We start from the raw sequence: 26,786 nt of genomic DNA, 5'->3' as shown, positions 1-26,786 counted from the left end.
AACCAAATTCTCCTTCTGCCCCGCATAAGTCCTCTACTAAAATGTTAATAAACCACTGTCACGACTCTTTTGTCTTTGCCTCAGCCACAGCAAATGCAATGGAAAACATGTCGTCGTTGCCATGCTTTCCTATAGCACACAGCAATTGCCCCCCATATTCTCCCTTCAGATGACAAGCATTTAAACAAATTATGGGCAGACAACCATACTTAAACCCCTTCTTGCACGCATCAAGGTAAATATACATCCTTGGGAAGAATGCTCCATCTCTCTATACGTAAGCACTATTACCAGGGTTGGTACTAAGTATTGCCGACACGTATCTCCTTATGAGGCGATATTGTTTAGAATGGCAACCAAAAAGTTGATGCAATGCCTCCTTCTTCGCTCTATAGCAACGAGCAATGGAAACATCTGTGTAAAGGTCTCTCTTCACCCTCTATTGCAATGCATACGGTGTCCATGTGAGATCATCCTTGAAGTCCTTCTTATAAGTATTAACAAGATACTCAACATCGCATCTTGTGTTTTTGTACTGATTACCACAAATATGAATCGGGTAGAAAGTTTTAATTTGTATACAAATCCTCTTAGCATCAATAGAGGCATGAATCCTCCATGTCATTGTGCTTGTAATGGTAATCGAACCATTTCTGCACAGTATAAGTCTTTAGTGCCCGCTTGAAGGAGTATGTATCTGCAAACTGATCCCCAACTTCAAACGTTACTCGAATTTTCAAGTCATGTTTCTCATTGAACTGCCTATACTGCTTCTTCTTTCCAACATCGTTAGAATCACTGCCTTGCAAACTTGCAAGACCATCACCTAAATCATCAGATTCTTGATCCCCAATCTCGTCTCCCGTCTCACTTATGTTACAGTCAACCTTGTCCCACCAATGCACCGTTCCAGCCTTTTCTTTATTGACCTCATCAGTATCATAGAATAGGTCTTCATTCTCGCCATCATTTATTTCGAAGGCACTCAATAGCTCCTTGATGACTTCGACAATATCCTGAATCACTTTGGTCTTCCATGGCCTACCACGCCTTGTGTTTTTTGTACCTATTTCGGGCACAGTGTACACACCAACATTAACATTTTCTTCTATACCGACATTAGCATTGTCCTCTTCATCTTGCAAAATAGGTTGAGCATTCCGTGTTTTTCTTCGTTTTTCTTCTTATTCTTCTTACTAAAAAGTAAAAAAGAACAAAAGGATAACAACCACCAGAATTCACAAATGAACAACAACAAACATAATATATATGTGTGTGTGTGTGTGTGTGTGTGTGTGTGTGTGTGTGTGTGTAACTATTGCTACCAAAACCGAAGAAAAAAAATAATAAAAAAAAAAGCATATAATCAAGTGTATCTTCCATTGTGGAGGTCCTTCACTTGGCTGCTTGATTGGTTTGAGTTGTTTCGTCGGTGTATATCCATTGTTTGCTTGCTTGCTCCCCTGGAAATGCACTTGCGGTGGAGGTCCTATGCTTGGCTGGAGTCCTACCAGAAAGTTGTTTTCCTTCCTCTTCTTGAATATATATATATATTGTATTCACTAAGCATTCTCAATCTAAAAGAATAAACTAAACATCAATTACATTAAAAGAATAGAATGTAACCTCCTCTACTGGTGGTCGGTTGTTTGCTTTCTTGCTTGCTTGGAGATGCACTTCCGGTAGAGGTCCTTTGCTTGGTTTGAGTCCTAACAGCAGTTGCTTTCCTTCCTCTTCCTGAAAAAAATTAAAAGAATTAAAACAAATTGTATTGATTAACCTAATCTCAATTTAAAAGAATAAACTAAACATAAATAAAATGAAAAGAATAGAATCATGTGTATCTCCTCGGCTGGTGGTCGGTTGCTTGCTTGGAGATGCATAGTCAGTGGAGGTCCTTTTCTTGGATGGTGTAACCGTACGGTCAGTCCTAGTTTTAACCTGTGGGCTTTTACAATTTCTTGATTAAGAATTTTCACACTTTCCATCTTGTCCTTCTCCATCTCAATCTTCGCAGGTAGCCCTAGATATTTCATCCACCCCACCACCCCCTTCTCCATCTTGTGCTTCACGAGCTTCAAGAAAAAAAATACTCCTCTATCATTACAACATCGTCTACCATATGTTCAACATATAAATGAACAACTTCTGATTTGTAACTATCAACAATGTTTAAAAAAATCTACAACGTCTGCATCACTATTCAAATGTATCACTTGATCATGATTGTCACCAACATTATACCAACAGTTAAAGTCGTTCAAGTATCATAAATCACAAACCAGCTCTTTAACTTTCCAAACACTCAAATAGTCAACATCATACTCATTTACTTGATGGATGTCATCACCAATGTACATAAATGGGGTAAGGTACATTATCCCACCATGGTGGATGTTTATATTTGTAACGACCTAGGGAAAGGTGCTAACCACATCTGCGCTATCACCCAAAAAAAATTAGTCAATTTGGAACTTCCCAAGAATTCATTATAGAGCCCAGTTTCACCTAGTAACTAGGCAATGTCGGACTTAGCACCCATGACTATCATTATAAACCACCCACTCTATGCGGGCTTCTTCTCATCTTCCCAATATGGGATCAAGGTATTATAATATTGACAACCATATCTGTGAGCATATGAAAGAGTGTAAGAAAAAAAAATTTCTAGAATGAATTTAATGGTATCAGAGAACAAAAAAACCTGCGGACAAAATGCATGCTCTTTTATGTCTATCTTTCATAAAATAATAATAATAATAATAAAAGTTGCCCCGATTATTACATTAACTCCTTTCACTTGGGAGTTAAATTCTCCAACAATATTTCAAAAAAAAAAAGAAGAAAAAGAAGAAAAGACCAAGTTATCTGCCACAAAATTACCAATATGAAATATGAATCACAATAAAAGTCTTATTATGACTAATATTATCAAAGCAATACTCGGCCGGAGAGAGTGGAGTTGGTGCACTCCATGTGCATTATATATTTTCAAAACTGCATGAAAGTTTGCATGTATATGTTTTCTCTATGTGCATTGAAACGTGATAAATAATGGACAATCACCCAACCCATGTGCCATAAATACCAAACTACCACCCCTTCTTTTTGTAATTATACACAACCCTCTCTATGACCCACAACCAATTGTCAAAGGACAAGTTAGTCCACTCATACCTTCTGCCTATTATGGACAAAGTCACTAAGCCTAAAAAAGTTTACAATTAATAATGGAATAAAGTATCGCTAACTTGTCTCATTCTAGGACCACAACCAATATGGACCACAACTAAAAAGTTCCAGAACCACAACCAAAAAATTCCATTATGACACCCACTGCCAATCCTTAGCAATAAAGTATATATAAAATGCAATAAATTATATATAAGATTCCAATACAACCAATTGTCAAAGGACTATATATAAATCCAACACAGATTTGACAAAAAGCTTGGGGATGGGGGTTTCAACAATAAAGCTTCCAATACAACAAAAAGCTTTCATCAATAAACATAATAGGCTTACATAACTTGTATTACCAACAAAACCCACAAAAAATTCCAGAAAATACCTTCGTTTTTTCTAAAAATTTTTGAATTAAAAAAAAAAAAAATGAATCAATGGAACCCTATCACCAATCTCGAACTTCTTACCTGTGACGGAGTGACGCCAAAAAGGTTGTGACGACGTTGGACTAATGAACCGCCAGTGGGTTCTGGGTGCGCCGGTGGGTGCGTTGGGGGAGCTCTGTGGGCTGCATGGGTTTCATCCTTTGTCGTTGAATCGGGGAAGGAGGAAAAAAATTTGGGGGTTTAAACAATAAAACCACCAAGTTAGCCAAAACTCACAGTTTTGGCTAAGTGAGTTTTGATCCTACGTGTCAACAGTGGACATGTAGGATCAAAAAATAGTTTGATGTAGGCTTCATTAAAACGGTGTGTTTCAACTTATATAATAACAGTTAAAAAATTTTGACAGTAGGGCAGTTTCCTTTTTTTAATTTACTTATAAGGTCTTTAAGAAATTATTTGTAATTACTAACTAATTTCCTTCTCTTCACGCACTTCTTAACTCGAGCATAAACAAAAACCTAACCATAAGATATAGGAAGAAGTGCAGTCAAATAGATTTTTATTTTTTTTTTATTCAACCATATTTTCGCATTATAACATTGAAAAAAACTATTTGTAGAATAGAAGTAATAAGTATTATAAAAATTATAACAAAAATTAAGGACCCAAAATGGAATCTGAAGCACAAAACTACATTAAAAAAAAAAAAAGACTATTAGTATTTAACATTCCCCGCTACATTATTTACCATTTTCTTTTAACACGACCCTTGCAAACACAATTTCCAAAACCAAATCAAAATTAATACTAATTTAATAAAAAAATAATTGACTTTTTCATATATTTTTCTCAATTCCAATAAAATTCATATGTATAGGAAGTAGTCATATCAATTAGATATTAAATTTTCAGAAAAAAAAAAAAAAAAAAAAACTTATGGAGAATTTAATTTTGGCGCATTGACCCAGGGACTTATAATATATTTACCCTAGCTATATTGTTATATACTAACTATTAATAACTTACTAGATATGTTAGTTTATGAACTAACTAATTAACATGTTATATATATATATAGTAATAATATTATCAAAGTATTATAATTAATATGTAATATTATATTTACTTAGAATAGTTAGTAACTAAGTAACTTCTTTCTTTTTTTTAATCAAAGTGACCTATAGACTATAGTTAACTGCTTAAACTATGCTTACATAGTTAGTTAGTTGCTTAGTATTATTTAGTATATATTAACCAACTAGTTAATAACTTAATATGTTAGTTAATACTAAGTTCTTATATGTTTATACACATATATAAACATGTTTGTTTATAGGAGCTAAGCTCGTTAGCCTTAATCTAGTTGGGAGAGCAAGTTGGGTCAAACTTTATATGAGTTAGGCTCACACGACTTAATTGAGTTTTGTTGAGCAAGTTGGATATGTGTCACTTAATAATCGGGCGAATTTCTACAATCACAAATATATCAAGCAAGTTTTCGAATATACTGATTTATGGCCCTACTTAGAATGCTTGAGCAAAACCATTTTTATAGCCTTACCTAGCTCTCAAGCCCGATTTTCCAATAGCTTGGACTTTTTGGTTTTCAACTGGAACACAATTCTCTTAGGCTTTTCGATTATAATAGTAACAAAAATGGTGCCATCCTCATATTTATTGGAACAAAAATTAAAGAATTCCTACGATCCATCATCTAAAAAGTAAAGTGTCATTTAAGCATGTGAAAAGCATATACTTGGTTATTAACGCTATTAAAAGAACAAGTTATTTTCACATGGTAAGAGATATGTCACTTTTTTGGAGAGTGAGTTATAAGAAATCCTACAACCTGGTATGTAGGAAATTTTTATCCATTTAAAAACCAAAAATTCTTACCAACTGGTCTTTGCTTATTATATATAACCCAAACAAACTTAAGCCTAAATTAGACATTCGTGTGTCATTGTAAATACTTTGTGTGTGTTTGAATGAAATACTTTGAGTGTAATTTGACATTAGGGAACTTCAAAAATTCTTTTAGTACTTGAAAAGTTGCGTAAAAGCAAAAAGAGATTAGTTTGGCAAGAAGCTTAAAAATGAGATTTTATTTTTCTAAAAAGCTCTTTCAAGCCTTTTTTTAAATTTATTTATTTATTTTTCAACACAATCTCAAACAGTTTGTTACTCTCTTATAGTTTCACACTTTCTCAATTTCAACGTTAATACCTTTTTTTTTTTTTTTTTTTTTTTTGTTATTTTACTGTCTTCCTTTTATATATGTCTTCTTTCTGGTCACCATCAGCAATGGTTCCCCAGGACTTTATATCTTTTACTCGTTCAATATACAAGGCTCGTATGTCATACCTTACCTCATAGATCCGGACCACACTGGCTATTCTATTCAAATTATTAGATCCGGACCACACTGGCAAACACACTACTTTCTGTACTAAAATATTAATTTACTTCGAGCCGTGTAGGCCTAAGACCCAAGTTAGACCCGGAACTCACTCAACTTGAGCCATAAAATATATATATATATAAACTCTGGATGCACCCATCCCATCATGGTTATTACCGTCCTAAGAAGGGCCAATTTTCCTTTTTCACTTGAGATTTGAGGGCAAAATTTGTCTGTATGTGTGTCGAAGATCAAAATCACAGATTCACAGGGGTGTTTGAAGATCAGAAAATTTTCCGTATAAAACAAAATGCTAAAAAGGAACAAAAAACATAAACCCTAAGCAGCTCAAAAATGCACCCGCGCAACACTTTCACCAACGGCCTCTTCTCCCACAGCCGAGACTTCCTCCTCTGCCGCGATTCCTCCTCTCCCACGATTTCCTCCTCTCCCTCGAGTCCCTCCTTTCCCATGATTTCCTCCTCTCCCTCAGCCCCGAAGCTTGATCTATCCAGCTTAAGCCCTAGTGACTGGACTCCCCTTCTCTTCTTATGCTGCACTTCGTCGTCGTCGTCGTCTTCCTTGTACTTGGCTGAGCTTCTGGAAGTGAAGGAAATCTCTCGTGATCCTCCCGGTCCAAATTTAACACCACGTGGGGCACCAGAAGGCGGCTGATCATGTTTAAAAGCTGCTAGTCTCTCTCCAATAGGAAGAACGTCCTCGTTCGCAAGTGATACATCGTTCCATAATGCGTCTGCATGTCGCCCATCCTTAACTTCATACAATCTAAGAATTTCAAGAAAAATAATCATCAGTCGCACAAAAAGTTTCCAAGATTTCACTTTTGATAACGATACAAAGGATCCAAGCACCCTGGTTTAAACCCTTCAACACACGCTCAAGATACACAATATGGAGGAGTAAAAAGAAAATTCAATAAAACACAACAAAATGACAGATCTATCTAACCATACCTAGAAAGGCAACACAAAGCAAAAATATGCCACAAAGTCTCACCTTGGAACTCGTGCTTTCTTTGTTTTTCTTTCGTCATTGTCAAGTTCGCCATCTGACGACTGAGATGCTGCCGTGACATCAGAATCACTCAAACTCTGCTCTTCATCCTCCATAACAGGTTCAAAATGTTCCTCCACTAACGATGGTTGCTTCTTGGCAGGCATAGGATGTAAAGCCAGATACTCGCGGGAGGACTCATCAATTTCAAAGTCCTGGATACAAAATCAGAAACAAAAACATAAAATGGAACATTCTAGTGATTCAGAACCCATCCAGAAACAGATAATACATGAGAAGCCCTAACTCTTTACAACCGTAGAGGCAAGTAAAATTATTTTTATCAATTCCATATAAATTTCAGCCTATGCTAAAATTACTTCCTTCTTTTTTTTGGTTCACCCAATATTGAAGATGAGGATTAGATGTTGAAAGCATGCATTTTGAAACATTTTATTAAACCGTTAAAAGCATTCCATAATAATCACCAAAATCTGGCTTTTGTGTGTCCATATATTGGTTAAGAGAAATTTTATTAAAAGCGCAAAACGCCCCAAGTACACAAGCAGTATGCAACAGGAAGCACCCAACTAAAGCGAGCACAATTCATATATAGGTTTATGATTTAATAATATTCTTCATTAACAGATTCTTGATGCCACGGCGACTTCTAAGCTCAAGAGACATTTGGTAATCATTGTACAAAGTTGGTCACCATAGAGACATTTTTTTATAGAAGAGGTTAGACAAAAAAAAAAAAAAAAATCTAAAAAGAAAAGGAAAAGGACATCCACAAAACAGCACTACCAAAATGATCTCATTATCATACCTTATTTGTAAACAATTCTGCAAACCGCTCATCTTTGAGTATCTCAGCGCTAAGTCCTTTCTTTTTCTTTGATTTCTTTTTAGTCTCATTCTCATCAGCATCTTTCTCCTCGTTTTCTGCTTCCTCATTTTCAAGAATACGAGCTGCAAGATTCCGGTTAACCTTGGGTAGTTTCCTCCTAATCTGCAGAAACATAAGGAACAGAAATGAAAGGCATAAGAAATCAGAATTTATTAATCAGTCCTTCAATCTAACTCCTACACAATTTGAGAGTGCATGATAAACTTGATGTCCATAAAAAACTCATTAAAGATGTTCCCAACATGACCCTAAGCCCATCCCATTTCACCTCTACTCCCAATTGTCCACCTCTACTAGATCTCAAACATATCTTTAGGTTTAGAGATATTTAATAAATTAAAATCACTATCAATAATCTTTGAGCAATAGTGCTCTGTTTGTCAGCAGGCACCAGCAACACAAATAAAATTTGCAATTTCAAAACCGCCATTTCATCCAAGACTGCCACAAAATGCCAAGTTCTCATTTTACCCACTATGTTACTCTGGAAATCAAATGGAACACTGAAGACAATCTAGGATTGCAAATGCTATATCATTACTGTGATCATAAATAGTGTTATTGAGGGGAAAAAAATAGAGATCATTTTTTGAGGTTGTCAACTCTTTCATATGCCTACAAGTAGGCAAATGCCATCAGCAATTGCAATGACAATGTTTCTTAGTATTTAAGCAACCAAAGAACTCCATGTGCCATTGAAGAAAATAATCTACTGTGTCAATTTAAGGCCACAAGATATCATTGCAAATTTATCTTAAACAGTCAATAGTTGGAAAGAAAAGAATAAAGAAGAAACCAACCAAATTCATTGTGTCTTAAGCTGAAGCAAGATCATATTTATGGTCAGCAGACACTAAAAGAAAGAAATTTTATGAAGTGGACAAGGGAGAAAAGCACAGATACTTAATCTTCCTTAGAACTAAACCTTCAATGTATACCAATAACATAGTGGTGTACACAAACCACCATGATAGATTCATGAATGCATTCATTTGAGAAACAATTGTATAACCATGCAATATTACCGTAATATGGCCTACATATTAAATTGGTGATAATATGCAAAGTATGAGCAGCTATATTTAATGAAAATACTCAAATATTAGATGAAAATAACTGACCGTAATACGAGATGCACGTTCATTTTCCAATTTCTCTCTCTTCCGCTCTTCTATGTAAGCATCATATGCAAATGGTTCCACCAATGCTTTTGCCTCCAGAAGTACAAAACAATAAAACAGCAAATTCCAGGTAGATTATCCAGAAAGTCACAATCAACCAACTACATTAACTATATTGAGCATGAGAACCTTTTCTTTTCTTTTCTTTTTCATAATCAGTTAGTTGCATATACAACCGAGTCTTTAACCCACAACCTTTACTCCGTTCTTAGGAAGGAGGAAGTACCATTAGAGTTAAAGCTCATTGGCATGGGAACCTTTTCTGTTTACCATCGCGATGTAAATCGAACATCATGTAAGAGTTCTAGAACACAGAGAAATTCAAATCAATATTTAATATTAAAATTAATTTGAAAAATCATTGAAAGTTTATATAAAACATGATAAGTTCTCTCTTCCTCCAAACCATCAAGAACTCGTAATTCATCCAAGTCAGCTTTCAGGGCCTTATGTTTGCGAGCCAAGATGAAGCTCAGGGAGCCTTAAAAATGATAATAAGTCCACCACTATTTCACCCTGTCCACAAAGCCTTTAGACTTTAACCATGTATTCTCAAACTTAAAATATCGTTTACCACCTTAAATGCCTCCACAGTCAAGAAGAATGGGGAAGTGATATCAGAAGAGTCTAGGCAACCTCTTTTAAGACAAATCATGATATTCGGCTTCCCACTCTAGTGAGACAAGAAATCTATCAATTCTAGACGAGGGGTATCCCCCAGTTATTTGACCACATAAAAGTCCCACCTACCAGGGGGATATCCATAAGACCCTAATAAAAAATAAATTCTGAGAACTCCACCATAGCAAGGAAGAAAGAGTTCCTCTCAATCTTTCACTAGGAAAACGAGTGACATTGAAATTACCCCCAATGCACCATGAAAAGTTCCACCAACTAAGCAAGCCAGCCATGTCCTCCCATAAATACCTTCTAACACAATCGGAGTTAGGCTCATAGGCACCCACAAAAGTCCAAGAGAATCCATCTTCAACACTACAAAAAAAGCAGGCAACAATAAACTCCCCCACACATTCTTTGATTTTCTCCACTACCCTCCTATCCCAAATAAGCAAAGATTCCACTGGATGCCCCTCTTAAAGCAGAATAACACCAATCCACGTGCTGACACCCCTACAAACTACACACAACACAACACTGCTAGACATGAATGCCAATTTAAATTCTGGCAAACAAATAACATTAGTCTTCCACTGTCTAAGCAAGTTTCTAACTCTATGAGGCTTGTCACCCTCTCATTCGACCGAGTCACATTTCAAGTAATCAACTGTCTTAATAAATAACCAAGCATAGCCTTTTTGTGGAATAAATCCACCTCAGCTAGAAATACCGTCTTTCGAATCATGAGTGATGGAAAATGATAACCTTTTTAATTCTCTACTACCAGTTGAGATTTTCGGCTGCCATGAGGCAGTCAAGTGTCGGACAACCTTTTCTTTTCTTTTCTTTTCTTTTCTTTTCTTCTTCTTTTTTTTTTTTTTTTTTTTAATTGGAGAAGAGAGATATTAAAAGAAAATTCAAATTTAAAGTATTAGCACTAAATTTATGATGATAAAATTCCCTTTAATTGATATCGTCCCTAAAAGGTTAACCTTCCACCCATAGGTTTTAGTTTTAAATCAAAAAATAAATTTTGAAGCATTAGAAATTAAATATTAACTTATAAAAATTTAACAAAAAAAAAAGACAAAAAACAAAATCTAGCAGGACTAAGAAGAGAGATTTTTCTACAATTTTTTTTTTTTTTTTTTAATAAAGTCACATCAGACTTTGGCAGACACTTGTCTAACTCTTGGCAGCCTGATAGCAGAACTCCTCTACTACCTTTGTTAACTAACTTGGAACTAGAGGCCAACTCTTTCTGAGAGTAGCTCGCTTCAACAGCCATAAGCAAGGCCATGAACTCCTGTTCAAAACCCTCACACGATAACCCCACATGATGAAGGATTTCCTGTACTTTCAGCAAAACCTAAGTTGAAGATTATACCCCATTACTATTCTCATGCACAAACGAAGGGCAAGGGGTTAGAAGAGTGGCCTCCTTCCTAGAGAACATTTCCATATCCAGGCAAGAAGGGGTTAGTTACTTTAACAAGAGGGCAGCCTGTACAGAGCAGTGAGAAACTCTGACAACCCCTAACAAGCCCCGGCTGGATGTAAGGATCTTCTCTTACGTTATAGGAACAAATTTGGCCCTCAGATCCTCATTTTTCAAGCGAACACACTCCACCACATCATCTACGTTAGAACCCACTTGTCGAGTCAGACAAGGCAATCCTCCGGAAACATTATAGCCAACAACCAAATCGGAGTACCCAGAGTTGATGGGGACCATCGCAGCCTCATCACCGACAAATTCCGAAAGAAAGGGAAGAGAAAAGTGCAATGATTGGGCATCCGAAAGCTGCACCGTGGATGACAGACATCCAGCGAGGATAAACATAGCAGTTGCATCCCAAAAGATTATGTGCACCTCCAACATCGACATCTGAGTCATCGAGTGCTACCAGCGAGTCCACCAAAGGACCACTAGACTGCCCGGCTCTAGGATCTGGTTGCCCTGCATCCATGCCCTCTTGGCCCTCTTCCACAGCTAGTCTTTCCAGATTCCTCCCAAGCCCGTGTCTTTTATACGCACTTAAAAGTGGGCTTGAGATGAAACACTCATTTTACTTGCTGGGAAGAAGGTTTTTTCTTCCTTTTAGCCACGGCCCACGAGATGTGCTTTATCCTGCAGAATTGGGCTTTGGTTGGGCCCTCTTTGAATGCATAGGCTTCTTTTTTATAAGATCGGCATGATCCAATCTACTAACCCTTTCCGGCCTAATAAAAGTCAGGCCCTCATGCACTATGGCAAGAACCCTGTCCGCTTCCCCTTTCATATTCTCCAGCTGACTTCTCAAATTTTGTAAGGCCCCACAAGCTTCCACCTCGTCACTACCTCGTACTGCCACACCTCCATTTGTAGCGCAAAAGGGGGGAATGGTTGCACTCCTTCCACGCACAAAGACCTTCTAGGCCATAGGTATATATGGACACAACGGTCCTTGCTTAGCCCTTCCAGCAGAATGAATTGCCCGTCATACTATGCCCTCAAGGAACCCATATCAACCCAAACTTACTCCTCACAACAAGCTCTGTCAATGCTCGCTCCACTGTCACCATCGGCGCTGATGGGCACCCTTACGACTGCCCCGCCCTACCCAACACCTCCTCATAAGACCTACCGGTGCCACTCTCCAGCGTCATCCCCATTAACACCGAGAAGCCACCCACATCGTTCAACGAAAAAACACTGCACTGCTATTGAAACGACACTCAGTTCCTCTCACTATAGGTCGATGAAAGCCACCACCTTTCTTAGCTCACGGGCACAATCTCTCCAACCCCTCCCTTGCCCCTCCAGTATTACAATAAAACCACTCCAACCACCACCCCCATACTCTGCCACCACCAAATATCGGTCAGATCTCTTTGATGTAGATTGGAATTCAAGGCTTATCTTATCTTATCTTATCTTATCTTTTAGTCTTTTATTATGTTTCTTTGTTAGTTGTTTATTCTATCTTTTCTTTCAGTCTTTATTTGAATTAGATTTCTTTGTTAGTATTTTATTTGGTTTAGTTGACTTTCTTAGATTTCTAAATTAACTTTATTTCATTATTATCTTAGGACTAAGAGTCTTGAGCTATAAATATATGCTTATAACCTTTAACAATTCAGTTTATGATTATTATTGAGTTTTGTTAAATAAGAATACTTATAGTTGAGTTTCTTCTTGTTGTTTTTCCTTAAAGCATAGATAGTCTCTATTATTTAAGAAGATTTCTTTGATTCTTATGATAGTCTCACAATCTTATAAATATTTATCCCTTCTACTTGTTGTTTTTCTTATTCTCCACAATCTTATGCTGCATCAATCTCTTAGCTAAAAATGGATTATATACCTTGACTCTTTTCCTTGAACCAACTCCATTGTGACCGACAACCAAGCAGCACTCACTTGACCCAGAAACACACTCAGGATACCCCGTGACTATTTTCAACCAAGCATAAAACAGACCCGTCTATTCCTACCGAAAGCTCAAAAGCTTTAGCCTCTACATAAAACCAACTCAAGAAACCATCACAAACAATCAAACATTGTGGACTACAACAACGCCGACACCCCATAAAAACATAGAAGCGTTGACATGCACCACCAAATACCGACAGGAGAGAAAGAGAAAGAGAGAGAATTTACAAACCACATGTCAAGGCTACATTGTACATGAATTGAAAAATTACATTTCAAATACATGTCAATTTAATAGATTGGGCTGAAGGAATTTCCTTTAACCCAGTTTGGAGGAAAACTTTATCGTTCACAAAATAAGATATGCATATTATCAAGTTAATAAAGCAATTAGACAAACAACAAAAGAGTTAGATCATGAGGTGAAAATAGAGAGAGAAAGTAAAGAAGTAAATTGTTTTGAGATGCAACATCTTGAGTGAGATATCTAAAGCCTCATTACATTTTCTTCACTAGTCTTGACAAACAATTTTAAATTACTTAATGATCATTCAACCCTAAAGTTAAATCAGCAAAGCCTTAAACTGACTCAAGAAGACATCTCCAACAAACAACTTATACTCCATATAAGAAACCACAACAACACAATCATTTCCTGAAACAAGTCTAACAACTTTGACCTGGTTTTATGCATAACATATATGTCCCTTTACTAGCTTGACACACTCAAAACTATTTTCTTACAAATGTTTCTAATAAAAAAACATACAAGATACCCAATGAATGGAAAACAAAACATCTTCAACAAATATCAATATTTCTAAAAACAGCACACTATATCTTTTGTGAAAAATAAGGAATAGAAATGAAGACAGCCTTACCTTTTTATATAGCCGATAATCAACAAAAAAACCCATGCATGTAGGCTTGTAAGAGATTGGTGCCAATTAGATTAGTCAGATTCAACCTCTCAAGGTCTTCTCTTGTCAAGAATTTGAAGTTGTCATATATTGTTGTTTGTGCACCCTCCTCTAGCTCTTCCTGTAAGATTAACTCAGAGAACATCAGCTATGTAACTCAAGAAGATCTCAAATGAGATTGACCTAAAGCAGCGAATGAATCAAATAACATATGAAAAACACACTCCAGGTAAGAACACCACTTCGGGGCAGGTCCCAGAGCAGGTAAGAAATAAGATGGTATTTGGCTGCATTCCAAAGCCAGTAACATCAACCCACTGCCACTAAATGTACAAATATCATTTATAGTTCCAGCAATCGGCTCAATGTTGGCCATGTCTTCACCCTGAGGACAACAAAAAAATCAATTAAAAGCCTAGAATATAAGGAGTGATGAGGTAGACGCAGAACCCCTATTAGCCATATCTAAATTATTCAGGTAACACACAAAAATCGTCCACAGGAAAGCAATATACATACATATATAGGTGGATATATGTACCAGCTAATATTGAGACATATACTAATAACTGAGACAATGTGTGAAAATCATATGAAAAATAACACTACATGCAAAGGCTTTGATCTTATAACAGTTTCTAAATTGATATTAGTTTGCAGAGAAAAATGGAGTTTCATCTCCATATACGTAAAAATTACAAAAAGAGGGGCTAATGAACAAGAACCTTCTGTTTAGATATACAGAACACGTCATGAATTTATCACATTATAGTTATAAACAGTTAAACAACCTTGCAATACATGGAGGAATGATGAAGACTAAAATGTAACTCAAACGAAGACAACTAATGGAATTTTAAAACGTTTAAAATGTGGAGAGAGATAGAGAGAGAGGTAGAGAGAGGGAGGGAGGGATACAGCGAGAGAAGGGAAATTATAATGTTGCTAATAGAATCCAATTATCGGTTTAGGGTTTAGCAAACATAATATTTGGCATTAGATGAAGGGGACTTCAAAGCTGTGAATGTACAAAGGAAGCATGAAAAGTGGAAGAAAGGGAAGAGAAACAATATGAGAGACGATAGTGAGGAAGGGAAATCGAGTGTGGTTATTGTTGCGAAAAATAAGAGGCAGGGTTAATTTTCATAATCACCCCACACACCATATTATTATTTATAAAGAAGAGTTACACAATTTAGCTCAAACTCCTCGACTAATAACACAAACTTAACCCTATCTAAGGCAATAGATAGCGCGTTCTTTATCCTAATCTAACACTCCCCCTCAAGTTGGAGAACATATGTCATATAATCCCAACTTGGAACAAATAAATAAGTTGGAGAACATATGTCATATAATCCCAACTTGGAACAAATAAATGTAACTTGTCAAGGACCTAGAGCTTTGAAGAAAAAAATTGCCAATTGATCTTTTGTTTTCACATACGGAAGGACTTTCTCTTTATTAGTCAATTTATCATGAACAAAGTGTCAATCTACTTCGATATGCTTTGAATGTTCATGGAAACCTGGATTTGTGACTATATGGATGGCTGCTTGATTATCACAAAATAGTTTCAGGGGTGTTTCCAATTTAAAAACACTTTTCCATAAGAAAATTTCTGAACCATATAAGTTCACAAGATGTATAGGACATAGCTTGATATTCTGCTTCAGCACTACATCTCGCAACAGTGGCTTGTCTTTTGCCATTCCAAGTCACCAAATTTCCTCCAAGGAATGTGCAATAGCCCGTGGTAGATCTTCTGTCTAATGGTGAACCAACCCAATCTGCATATGTATAACCTTCAATACACAAATGACCATGATCCTACTATAAAAGTCCCTCTTCCTGGTGATCCTTTCAAATACTCAAGAATCTGTAGCACGGCGACCCAATTGGGCATTCGCGGTTTCTTAAGAAATCGACTTACTACACATACTGCAAAAAAAGATGTCAGGCTGAGTAATAGTAAGGTAATTCAACTTTAGTCCTAGTCTTCTATAACTGCCTGGATCATCTAACAATTCCCCATGATTATTTGTCAATTTCTGATTTGGATCCGTTGGAGTACTAGTAGGCTTGGACCCCAGTAACGTCGAATCCTTTAGAAGATCCAATGTATACTTTCTTTGAAAAAGACTTATATTGTCAGCTGACCGAGCCACCTCAATGCCTAGAAAATATTTAAGCGTACCTATGTCTCTAATGTGAAACTTAGTACTCAAAAAATACTTCACATTCTTAATTCCTCATCATTGCTGGTCACAATAACGTCATCAACATATATTACTAGTAAAACATACATGCTACCAGAATGAATATAGAAAACTGAATGATCTGTGACATCTACTCATGCCAAACTCGAGTAATGCCTAAAAACTTTCCAAATCATGCTCTAGGTGCTTATTTCAACCCATAAATGGCCCTTTTCAGCTTACAGACCTTGTCAGGCTCCCTCTAAGCAACAAAACCAAGGGTTGCCCCATGTACACTTCTTCAAAAAGATCGCCATGTAGAAAGGCAATCGTCACATCAAGCTGATATAAAGGCCAATGAAATGAGACAGCTAGAGAAATAAGTACCCACACTGAAGCAATTTTAGCAACTCGAGAGTATATTTCAGCATAATACACTCCATAAGTTTGTGTGTAGCCCTTGGCAACAAGACAGGCTTTCAAACGACCAATGGTACCATATAATCAATATCTAATAGTATAACCCAACGACAACCCACAAGCTTCTTATCATAAGGTAAAGGGACAAGATCTTATGTCTCATTACAATGTTTTTTTTTTTATAAGTAATGTTGCATATCAAAAGTGAGAAGGTGTGCAACCCTAGTAGACAGGAAGTAAATAAGAGAACGCTAAAAAAAGAAAAATTAAAAAAAGCTCAAAGAAGCCCTAGACCCACAAAACAGTCCTGCATTTACCCCGACTATTGCCACTGCCTCTAGCATCAAAATTAATGGAGCATTCCAAATTTTTAAGCTCGAAGACAGTGTATGGCAGTCATAGGAAGATGTCAAGTGGAGCCCATGTCTCATTACAATGTAAGGCAATCATTTCGTCGTCCATAGCCTTTCTCCATCCATCATGAGATAAAGCATCTTTAAGACACATAGGAAGATGTGAAGTGGAGAGTGGTAATAAAACAGGAATACGGAACAGATAAAGCATATGTTAGAAGAATGTATTAGGGTTTGAGGGTATTTTAGTCATTTGTGTATTCTTTAAGCTTATATAATAATATGTTTGAGGCACGCTACGTATGATGTGACGAGCCTCCACTTTTCTCAAAACCTACTTCATGCAAACCTCTCAACATGGTATCAGAGCCTAGGGTTTATACTGTTTCCTAATATTGTGTATTTTTCTTCGATTTCTTTTTTTTTTCTCCTTTCTCCAACGTTTTATCTATTCCTTTTTATCTCTCGCCCCCATCATCTTGCTGATTGAAGAAATATAAATTCTTGGGCTTCATGCCCGTGCTAGGAGATGGCGCCGAGCTCACTCTTACCAATAATATGATCTCACCGCCATCTCCAACCCGTTGTCATAGGCAGAATTGGTGTAGTCGTTGTCTTTGGTGGTTGGTTGGTGTAGTCGTCGTTGGGTATTTTTCGACACGGTTTGAGTGTCAATGGCGCATTCGCAGTAGTTGTGTGTCGTCGGAGGTTCTATGCGTTGTCGTTTGGTGTTTTCGGCACGATTTGGGTGTCGCCAGCATGTTATCGGTGGTTTTTGGCACTGTCGGGGTGGTTTTCGGCGCTGTCTGGGTGGTTTTCGATGCTGTTTGGGTGGTTTTCTGCACGATCTGAGTGTCGCCGACAAGATTTAGGTGTCGCAGCAACGTTTTGTCCTTTTCCAGCGATTCTCCAACTATTTACAAAGAAGAAGCTTGGTGTTTGGTTACAAGGATTTGCTGCTCGTATTCGGGATAAGGATATCCCAACCTCAAACCGGGATAAGGCTGTTCGCGTTTTGATTTTTCACTGTTTAGCCCGGTTCAGACACTGTTCATCTCGGTTCAGACCCAGTTCAAGCCCTGTTCAGACCGGTTCAGCCCAGTTCAGAGCGGTTCAGACCCTGTTCAGCCCTGTTCAGACCCTGTTCAGCCCAGTTCAGACCCTGTTCAGCCCGGTTCAGCTCTTTTCAGCCCGGTTCAACTCTGTTCAACCCGATTCAAACCCTGTTCAGCTTGGTTCTGACCCTGTTCAGCCCACTTTAGGTTATTTTTAGTTGACTTAAGTTACTTGCAACAAGTTTTGTTTCAAATTGGGTCTATTTTGGTTGAGTTTTTTTGCCTATTTCTACTTGGTAGTTTATTCTTTGGTGGGATCTTGTAGTTGTTGACCTTTAGTTACCACATTATGGCACCTAACTCCGATTTGATTACTTCTGCTTCTATGGGTCCGGCCCCTATGACACTTGTGAAACTAAATGGCAAAAATTATGTTTATTGGTCGCGATCTGTAGAAATATACTTGCGCGGGAAAGGTTTGTATTCTCACTTGGAATCCGGGAAGCCTTCGGATCCTAGTTCTACGAGTAGTTGGGACCAGGCCGACAATCAAATTATATCTCTTATGTTGAACAGTATTGCGCCCCACATTGGATCCTCGTGTCTTTATCTTCCTACTACAAAGGCAATTTGGGATCATCTCCAGCATATGTACTCTGGTACTGGGAACATCACTCGGATTTATGAGGTGTGTAAACAATACTTTGGGCTTGAGCAAGGTAATCAAACTGTCGATGAGAACTACAATCAGGTTGTCGCCATTTGTAAGGAGAGAGACATGTATCAACCACTCTCCACTAATTTAAAGAAAATGGAAAAGCAACGTGAAGATGTAGATGTGGTTCGGTTTCTACTTGGCTTGAAACCTGAGTATGAGTCTGTTTGTGCACAGATTTTGGGTGGCTCCAACCTCCCATCGCTTCCTGAGGTTTTTTCTCGGCTTTAGTGTGCTACTATTTCTCATCATAGTTCTCTGTTGAGCACGGAACGTAATGATGATCGTGCTGCTTTTATTGCTACTCGTGGTAGCTTTAATAGTTCCCGTGGTGAACGTGGTAGTCGAGGTGGTCATGGTTTTTGTGGTGGACGCAATTATTGGGGAGGTGGTCACATTGGAGGTCGTGGGCCTCGCAAATGCACTCATTGTGGTCATACTAACCATTCGGTGGATTTTTGTTGGGATTTACATGGCACACCATCTGGGTTTGCCAATCAGGTTGCTTCTCACAAGGATTCTCCAGCCCCATCTGGGCCACCGGTTCATTCGAGTTCAAATTTCGAGAATGATCTGATCACCATTCCGAAAGATGAGTATGCTCAGTTCTTAGCCCATAAGTGGGTTTCTACCTCTTCCACTGCTACTCTTGCTCAGTTAGGTACTGTATCTCACTGTCTTTTATCCTCCACTAGTGACCCTTGGGTTATCGATTCTGGCGCCAATGATCATATGACTGGTTCGTCTACTTCCCTCTCTGATTATCATCCTGTTGCTACACTTAAAAGTGTCACCTTAGCTAATGGTTCCCTTTCCAAAGTGGTCGGCTCAAGCACTACCCATCTGAGTCATGATATTGAGTTGTTGTTTATTCTACATGTTCGTGGTTTTCCTTTTAATTTGTTGTCTATTAGTAAAATTACAAAAACCCTTCACTGTTCCGTTAGTTTTTACCCTTCTTTGTGTATTTTTCAAGATCTCAAGATGAGGAGGATGATTGGCATAAGGCATGAAGTTGATGGATTATATTATCTGGATATAGCACCTACCTCGTAGCTGCGGTCGCGGTCCACATCCGCTCTTCAGTGGCATTATCGCATTGGTCATCCTTCCCTCTCTACGTTGAAGCATTAAGTCCCGAGTCTTCGTCATCAATTGTCTGTGCCTTGCAAAGCTTGTCAGCTTAGTAAGCATCATCGTGCCTCGTTTCCATCACGAGTTGTTCCTAGGGTTTCTAGTCCATGAGTTAGTTCAATCTAATGTATGGGGTCCCATTAATGCAGTGTCCAATAAATTCCACTATTTTGTTACTTTTGTGGATGATTTTTTCCGTATGACATGGTTATTTTTAATGAAAAATCGTTTCGAGTTATTTTCTATTTTCCAAATCTTTCGCAATATGATTAAGACTCAATTTGCTCAGAAAATTCGTATCTTGCATTCGGATAATGCTAAAGAATATACACCTCTCATTCTTTTGACTCTTATTTGTCTGATAAAGGCATTATCCATCAAACCTCGTGTGCTCACACTCCACAACAAAATGGTGTGGCTGAACGCAAGAATCGCCATTTATTGGATGTCGCACGTTGTGTCTTGTCTCATATGCATGTACCCAAACAATTTTGGACTGATGCTATTCTCACTGCTTGTTATTTAGTTAATAGGATGCCCTCCTCAGTCTTAGAAAGGACCTTTCCTCATTCTCTTTTATATCCTTCTTCATCCACATTCTCCTTGCCACTGAAGGTTTTTGGGTGTGTTTACTGTGTTCACAATCTGGGCCCTGGTTTTGATAAACTTGACCCTCGTGCTACCAAATGTGTCTCTCATGGGTATTCCACAACCCAGAAAGGCTACCGTTACTATAGTCCAGTCCTTCGACGCTACTTCACTTGCGCTGATGTTACCTTTGATGAGTCTCTCCCCTATTTTCTTATTATTACTTCCTTGAGCGACTCTTCCCTTGCACCTGATGCCACATCTCTTCCGCTGCCTGTTCCCCTCCTCTCTAATATCCGCCACTAATTATATTTAGCTAATATAACAATATGCCAATACTTTGATCATGTTATGCATATTTAATGTTTGTCAACCTAAGGGCATGGTGTATACTCCTAAGGCTATAGATTTCCCTAAGCAACGAGTTAGGCATGGCGTATACTCTAACTCTTTTCTTTTCTAAGGGATTTAGCATGATGTATACTAAGTTGTTCCTTAGAAAAGCATGTACTTTATGGAAATTGACAAACACATGAGGCCTAAGGCATGGCATATACTCCCGGTTCCCCATGTTGATTAACCCAAGAATCGCGATGTGGATTCTTTTGTTACTTATGTTAAACCCAGGACTCGGCCATTCAAATTAATTTAACTAACTAGTCCATACCAAATGCATATGTTGATCAGGCACACACATATGAGGATTCATGCAAGTAGGCATTAATCAAGTTAAATAGCACAACAAGATCATCACAAAGGCACCAATATTGAAATATTAACTAAACATAACTAGGGCTTCAATCTAGCCCTACTAATTAAATTAGCTACACATAAAATTGATGTTAATCATCTTCATAAAATAAAAGAAAAGAAAGGAAAATAATAAACCCGAGACTTGAACTTGAAGAGCCCATATTCTTCTCCTTACAAAGTATCTCTATTGTAGAGGCTTAAGGGTTTATTTATAGGTTTTAGAAGTCCTTGACAAAGTAGTAAACCTAGGGATTTCGTAGGGTTTTGAGACCTTTTACAATTGGGAGTTAGAAAACCCTAATATGGAAAGAGGGACATTCTGGCCGCCACTTTATGTGTTTCCTGCGCACGGGTACAATCGATCACAACCCGTGTGCGCTCGATCGCAGGTCTGCGATCGATCCTTCTTCTGTCATGCGCTCAATCGCTCCTGGCCTGATTTATGCTGTGTCCTCTTTGGTATTGCGCTCTATCGTAGGTACCCTGTGATCGATCGCATTGTCAGGGAGCTCCAATTTTTTCCATCTTCTCTCTTTGAGCCCAAATCATCTAGATTTACTTCATTTTCTTCCAAAAGCCTGCAAAAGTATGAAAAACCCAAAAAGGAATTAAAATGGCCTAATTAACTAAAACCAAAGGATTAAAACATGCAAGTTAAGGGCTGAAAATATGAATATTTTAGCACTTATCACACCCCCAAACTTACATATTGTTAGTCCCTTAGTAATACAAAACTAAAAACAGGAATGGAAAAATAGAAAATCCATCTTTCGTGAGATGTACGATTGCATTTAGCGTATGCAACAAGCCTTTTAAACCTCTAGGAACTCCCTAGTGGACGAGTGAAGTCTCGTGAGGGTTTTCCAGAAATGTTACCCACAAACATTATGCAAGAGTCCATGTTATTCCAAAACTTAAAGCATCACTCCAAGATCATGATTTTCATTCATAAGCAAGCTTAAAAAGATGAACGCCATCTTCACAATGAATTGGAATCTCAAAGTGCAATTACTTGCAAAGGACATGCTAAATCACCACAAGTTTGAAATTTGTGCACAGTGAATTAGTACAAAATTATGAGGCTTCCAATTCTTTCCAATATGCAATGTCTCCCTATCTCAGAATTCATTGAAATTCCTATTAAAATGACACAATGGCATTTTTTTTTTTTTTTCTTTTGGTCAGGTTGTGCAATGTTGGTTCCCTTAAGCTTTCTATTTGACCCTTGTAGCAAGTGTTAAGTCAATGACTTCCAAACCAGATGGTTTTAGGGCATTAGGTGTAAAGACACCCCTAAGGACTTATTAACTCGAGTCAAAAAGGCTACAAAACCAACTAACCATGACATTGATCAAATCCAAATTTTTCACCTTTTGACGTGAACACTCAATGCTTTGAGGCAAGAGGTCCACTTACTCAGTGAAAAGCCATCAATGATCATTTATTTATTCTTCTTTTTTTTTCTTTTTTTTTTCTTTTGTTTTTTTTTCTTTTCTTCACTATATATGCCATAGTGTCATCTAATAAGTCATCCAATTTCATCCAAGATGCAGAAACACACATATTAGACCTCATGTCATTCCTCACAAATTATGTGCTAATGTGCTTGTGTGATCAGATCAAACATGTGATTTTTCAACTATCCTCAACAAGTAACCAAACTAACAGATTCACTCATCAGATCATGTGTTCAAAATTTTAAGCTCACTGATGAATCCAAATCACAATTCTTTTTAGATCAACTTAAAATTCTAAAGCAAACATGAATATGCATAAAATTATTATTTTTTTTTTTTTCAAATGAACAAACAACAACACAAAACAAATAACATGAAATTGGGACAAAGTGTGTGTGAACATGTGTGCCCATACCCCCAAACTTAAATGACACATTGTCCCCAATGTGTCTAAGTAAAGGAAAGAATGTACCTGGGAGATGGTCGATATGGTCGTGGAAAGTATTGCTCATAGTACAGCCCCAAACTTGAAGTGAAGCACACTTGTCCTTGCAAAATAAGAAAACACACAAACAAGTAAAAAGGAACAAAACGAAAACTAAATAAAAAAATTTTAACTGAAAACACTTTAAACAAAAGAAAAGGATAAACTATGGGGTGCCTCCCATGAACGCTAAGTTTTACGTCTTCAGCCAGACGATGATCCCTTCTCAGTGCTGTCCAGAAGTAGATGCTTCAGATTGTGGTGGTGCATAAGGGGTAGATTGGAGTGCCAGATCTTCATCTCTTGGTAGCAATTTCACTTCGAGATTACTCTGTGTCCATTAACCTGGAATATGCGATTGCTTTCTGGATTGCGAACCTCCAACGCTCCATGAGGGAAAATTTTAGTAATAATACAAAGTCCAAACCATCTTGACTTAAGCTTACCAAGGAAAAGTTTCAATCGTGAATTATAAATCAACACCTTTTGTCCTACATGAAACTCCTTCCTGACTAGTTGTTTGTCATGATATGCTTTGGTCCTTTCCTTGTAGAGCTTGGCGTTCTCATAAGCATCCCGCCACAGTTCCTCCAGTTCATTGAGTTGTAGCTTCCTCTTGTTGCCAGCTTGTTTCATATCAAAGTTAAACTGCTTGATGGCCCAATATGCTTTGTGTTTCAACTCCACTGGTAGATGACATGCTTTCCCAAAGACTAATCAATATAGAGACATACCGATAGGTGTCTTGTAAGTAGTCCTATAAGCCCATAGTGCATCATTCAAGCGTAGGGACCAATCCTTCCTATTTGGGTTTACTGTCCTTTCAAGGATACCTTTGATTTCTCTGTTGCTGATCTCCACTTGGCCACTGGTTTGGGGATGATACGGAGTTTCAACCTTATGAGTGATGCCATACTTCTTTATCAAAGAAGCGAAGGCATAACTATTGAAGTGGCTGCCTCCATCACTAATTATTGCTCTTGGTGTCCCAAATCTAGTGAAGATGTTGTCTTGCAAAAACTTCACAACCACTTTGTGATCATTAGTCTTTGAGGGGACAGCCTCGACCCATTTGGACACATAATCCACACTCATTAGGATATACAAATAACCATATGAATTAGGAAATGGACCCATGAAATCAATACCCCATACGTCGAAGAGCTCCACCTCCTAAATATTTTGCATTGGCATCTGATTTCTGGATGAGATGTTGCATGTCCTCTGGCATTTATCGCATGAGCTGCAAAACAAAAAGGCATCCTTAAATACATTAAGCCAATAGAAACCAGATTGTAGTACCTTAAGTGCTGTTCTCTTGGCCCCAAAGTGTCCTCCACATGCAAACTGATGACAATGATGCAGAATGCTCCAATGCTCTTCTTCTGAGACACACCTTCTAATGATTTGATCAGGGCAAAATTTGAACAGATAAGGGTCATCCCAATGGTGTTGTCTAGATATAGACATCAACCTCTTCCTTTCTTGACTAGACATTTCTGGGGGAAAAACCTTGGCAGTTATGTACTTCACAATGTCTACATACCATGGAACTTGGACCTCAACTGCAAATAACTGCTCATCTGGAAACTTTTCATTTAATGGAAGCTCATCTCCTTCTTCCTCATGAAGTAGTCTGGATAGGTGATCTGCAACCACATTCTCACTGCCCTTCTTATCTCTGATCTTAAGATCAAACTCTTGCAGTAATAATACCCATCTGATCAGTCTTGGCTTTGCATCCTTCTTAGCAAACAAATATCTCAAAGCAGCATGATCAGTGAATACAATGACCTTAGAGCCAATTAGGTATGATCTAAACTTCTCCAAAGCAAATATGACAGCTAATAATTCATTCTCAGTGGTAGAATAATTTAACTGCGCATCATTTAATGTCCTAGAAGCATAATATATTGCATGAGGTACCTTATTAATTCTTTGACCCAAGACAGCTCCCAAGGCAAAGTCACTGGCATCGCACATGAGCTCAAAGGGTAGACTCCAATCAAGTGCTCGCATTATTGGTGCAGAAGTGAGCAGCTTTTTTAGTGTGTTGAAGGCAGTCATGCATTCTTTAGTCCATTCAAACTTGGCCTCTTTCCCTAGCAATGCACAGAGGGGTCTAGAGATCTTGAAGAAATCCTTGATAAACCATCTATAGAACCCGGCATATCCAAGAAAACTCCTCACCCCCTTTACTGTCAGAGGTGGGGGAAGTTTGGAGATGATATCTATTTTGGCCTTATCCACCGCAATGCCCTTGCTTGAAATAGCATGACCCAATACAATGCCTTGTTGAACCATGAAGTGGCATTTTTCCCAATTGAGCACTAGGTTGCATTCTTCACACCTCTTGAGAACATTCTTCAAATGGTGGAGGCATTCATCAAAACTAGACCCAAAAACACTAAAGTCATCCATAAATACCTCAATGGTTTTCTCTACCATGTCTGAAAAATGCTCATCATGCATCTCTGGAATGTGGTTGGGGCATTGCATAAGCCAAACGGCATCCTTCTGTAGGCGAATGTGCCAAAAGGACATGTGAAGGTGGTCTTCTCCTAATCTTCTGGTGCTATTGCAATCTAATTATAGCCACTGTACCCATTCAAGAAACAGTAGTGGCTATGGCCAGCTAACCTCTCTAGCATTTGGTCAATGAAGGGTAATGGAAAATAGTCTTTTTTGGTTACCTTGTTTAGTCTTCTGTAATCAATGCATACCCTCCACCCAATGGTTACTCTTGTGGGTATCAGTTCATCATCTTCATTCTTCACCACTGTGATCCCACTCTTTTTTGGCACTACTTGGACTGACCCATTTACTGTCTGAGATGGGATAGATGATGCCCACATCCAGTAGTTTTAATACCTCTGCCTTGACCACCTCCTTCATGTGTGGGTTGAGTCTTCTATGTGCATCCCTGGTTGGCTTTGCTTCGTCTTCAATGAAGATTTGATGCATGCACTTAACTGGACTTATTCCTTAGATATCAGCAATGGTCTACCCCAAAGCGGTTTTATGTTCTCTAAAAATTCTCAACAGCTTTTCTTCTTCCCCTCAACTCAGATTTGCTGCAATGATGACTGGTAGTGTCTTGTTTTCTCCCAAGTATGCATATTTTAGGTGCTCTGGCAATTGCTTCAATTCCAGCTTGGGTGCCTGTACACCAGAGGGAACAAGAGAGGAATTAGTAGGCTCAAGAATCTCGAAGGGAGGATTATACTTACTTGAGTATTTTGGAGAAGCCTCAAGGTGATGCACTGTTTCAATGACATCATTAGTAATATCTTCAAGCTCTGGCTCAATATCCTGCCTTGTGAGACTATGGGTGAGGGTGGCCTCCAATGGATCTTTATGTTGGTCCTGCAAAACTATCTCACTAACATCTTGGATCACACAAACATCAAAACATTCTAAATCTTCTTGAGGTAATTTCAATGCATCGAATATCTTGAATTCGATTGTCTCACCATTTACCTTCATACTCACAATACCCTTTTTCAAACCTATTGTAGTATCAGCAGTTCTCATAAAGGGTCTTCCTAAGATAATAGGTAAAGGTGATGGCATAGGGGATTCTTCCACATCCAATACA

At 38.0% G+C, this 26,786-nt stretch overlaps 1 pseudogene; it reads right to left on the bottom strand.

Annotated features, from left to right (window-relative positions):
* Nucleotides 1–6,346: 6,346 nt before the first annotated feature.
* Nucleotides 6,347–26,786, bottom strand: part of LOC132162253 (uncharacterized) — a 36,426-nt pseudogene continuing 15,986 nt past the window's right edge.

Source organism: Corylus avellana, chromosome ca9, assembly GCF_901000735.1.
Source record: "Corylus avellana chromosome ca9, CavTom2PMs-1.0".
Lineage (NCBI taxonomy): Eukaryota > Viridiplantae > Streptophyta > Magnoliopsida > Fagales > Betulaceae > Corylus > Corylus avellana.
Note: the sequence above shows the minus strand (reverse complement) of the source record. Positions and strands in the feature narration are given on the sequence as shown.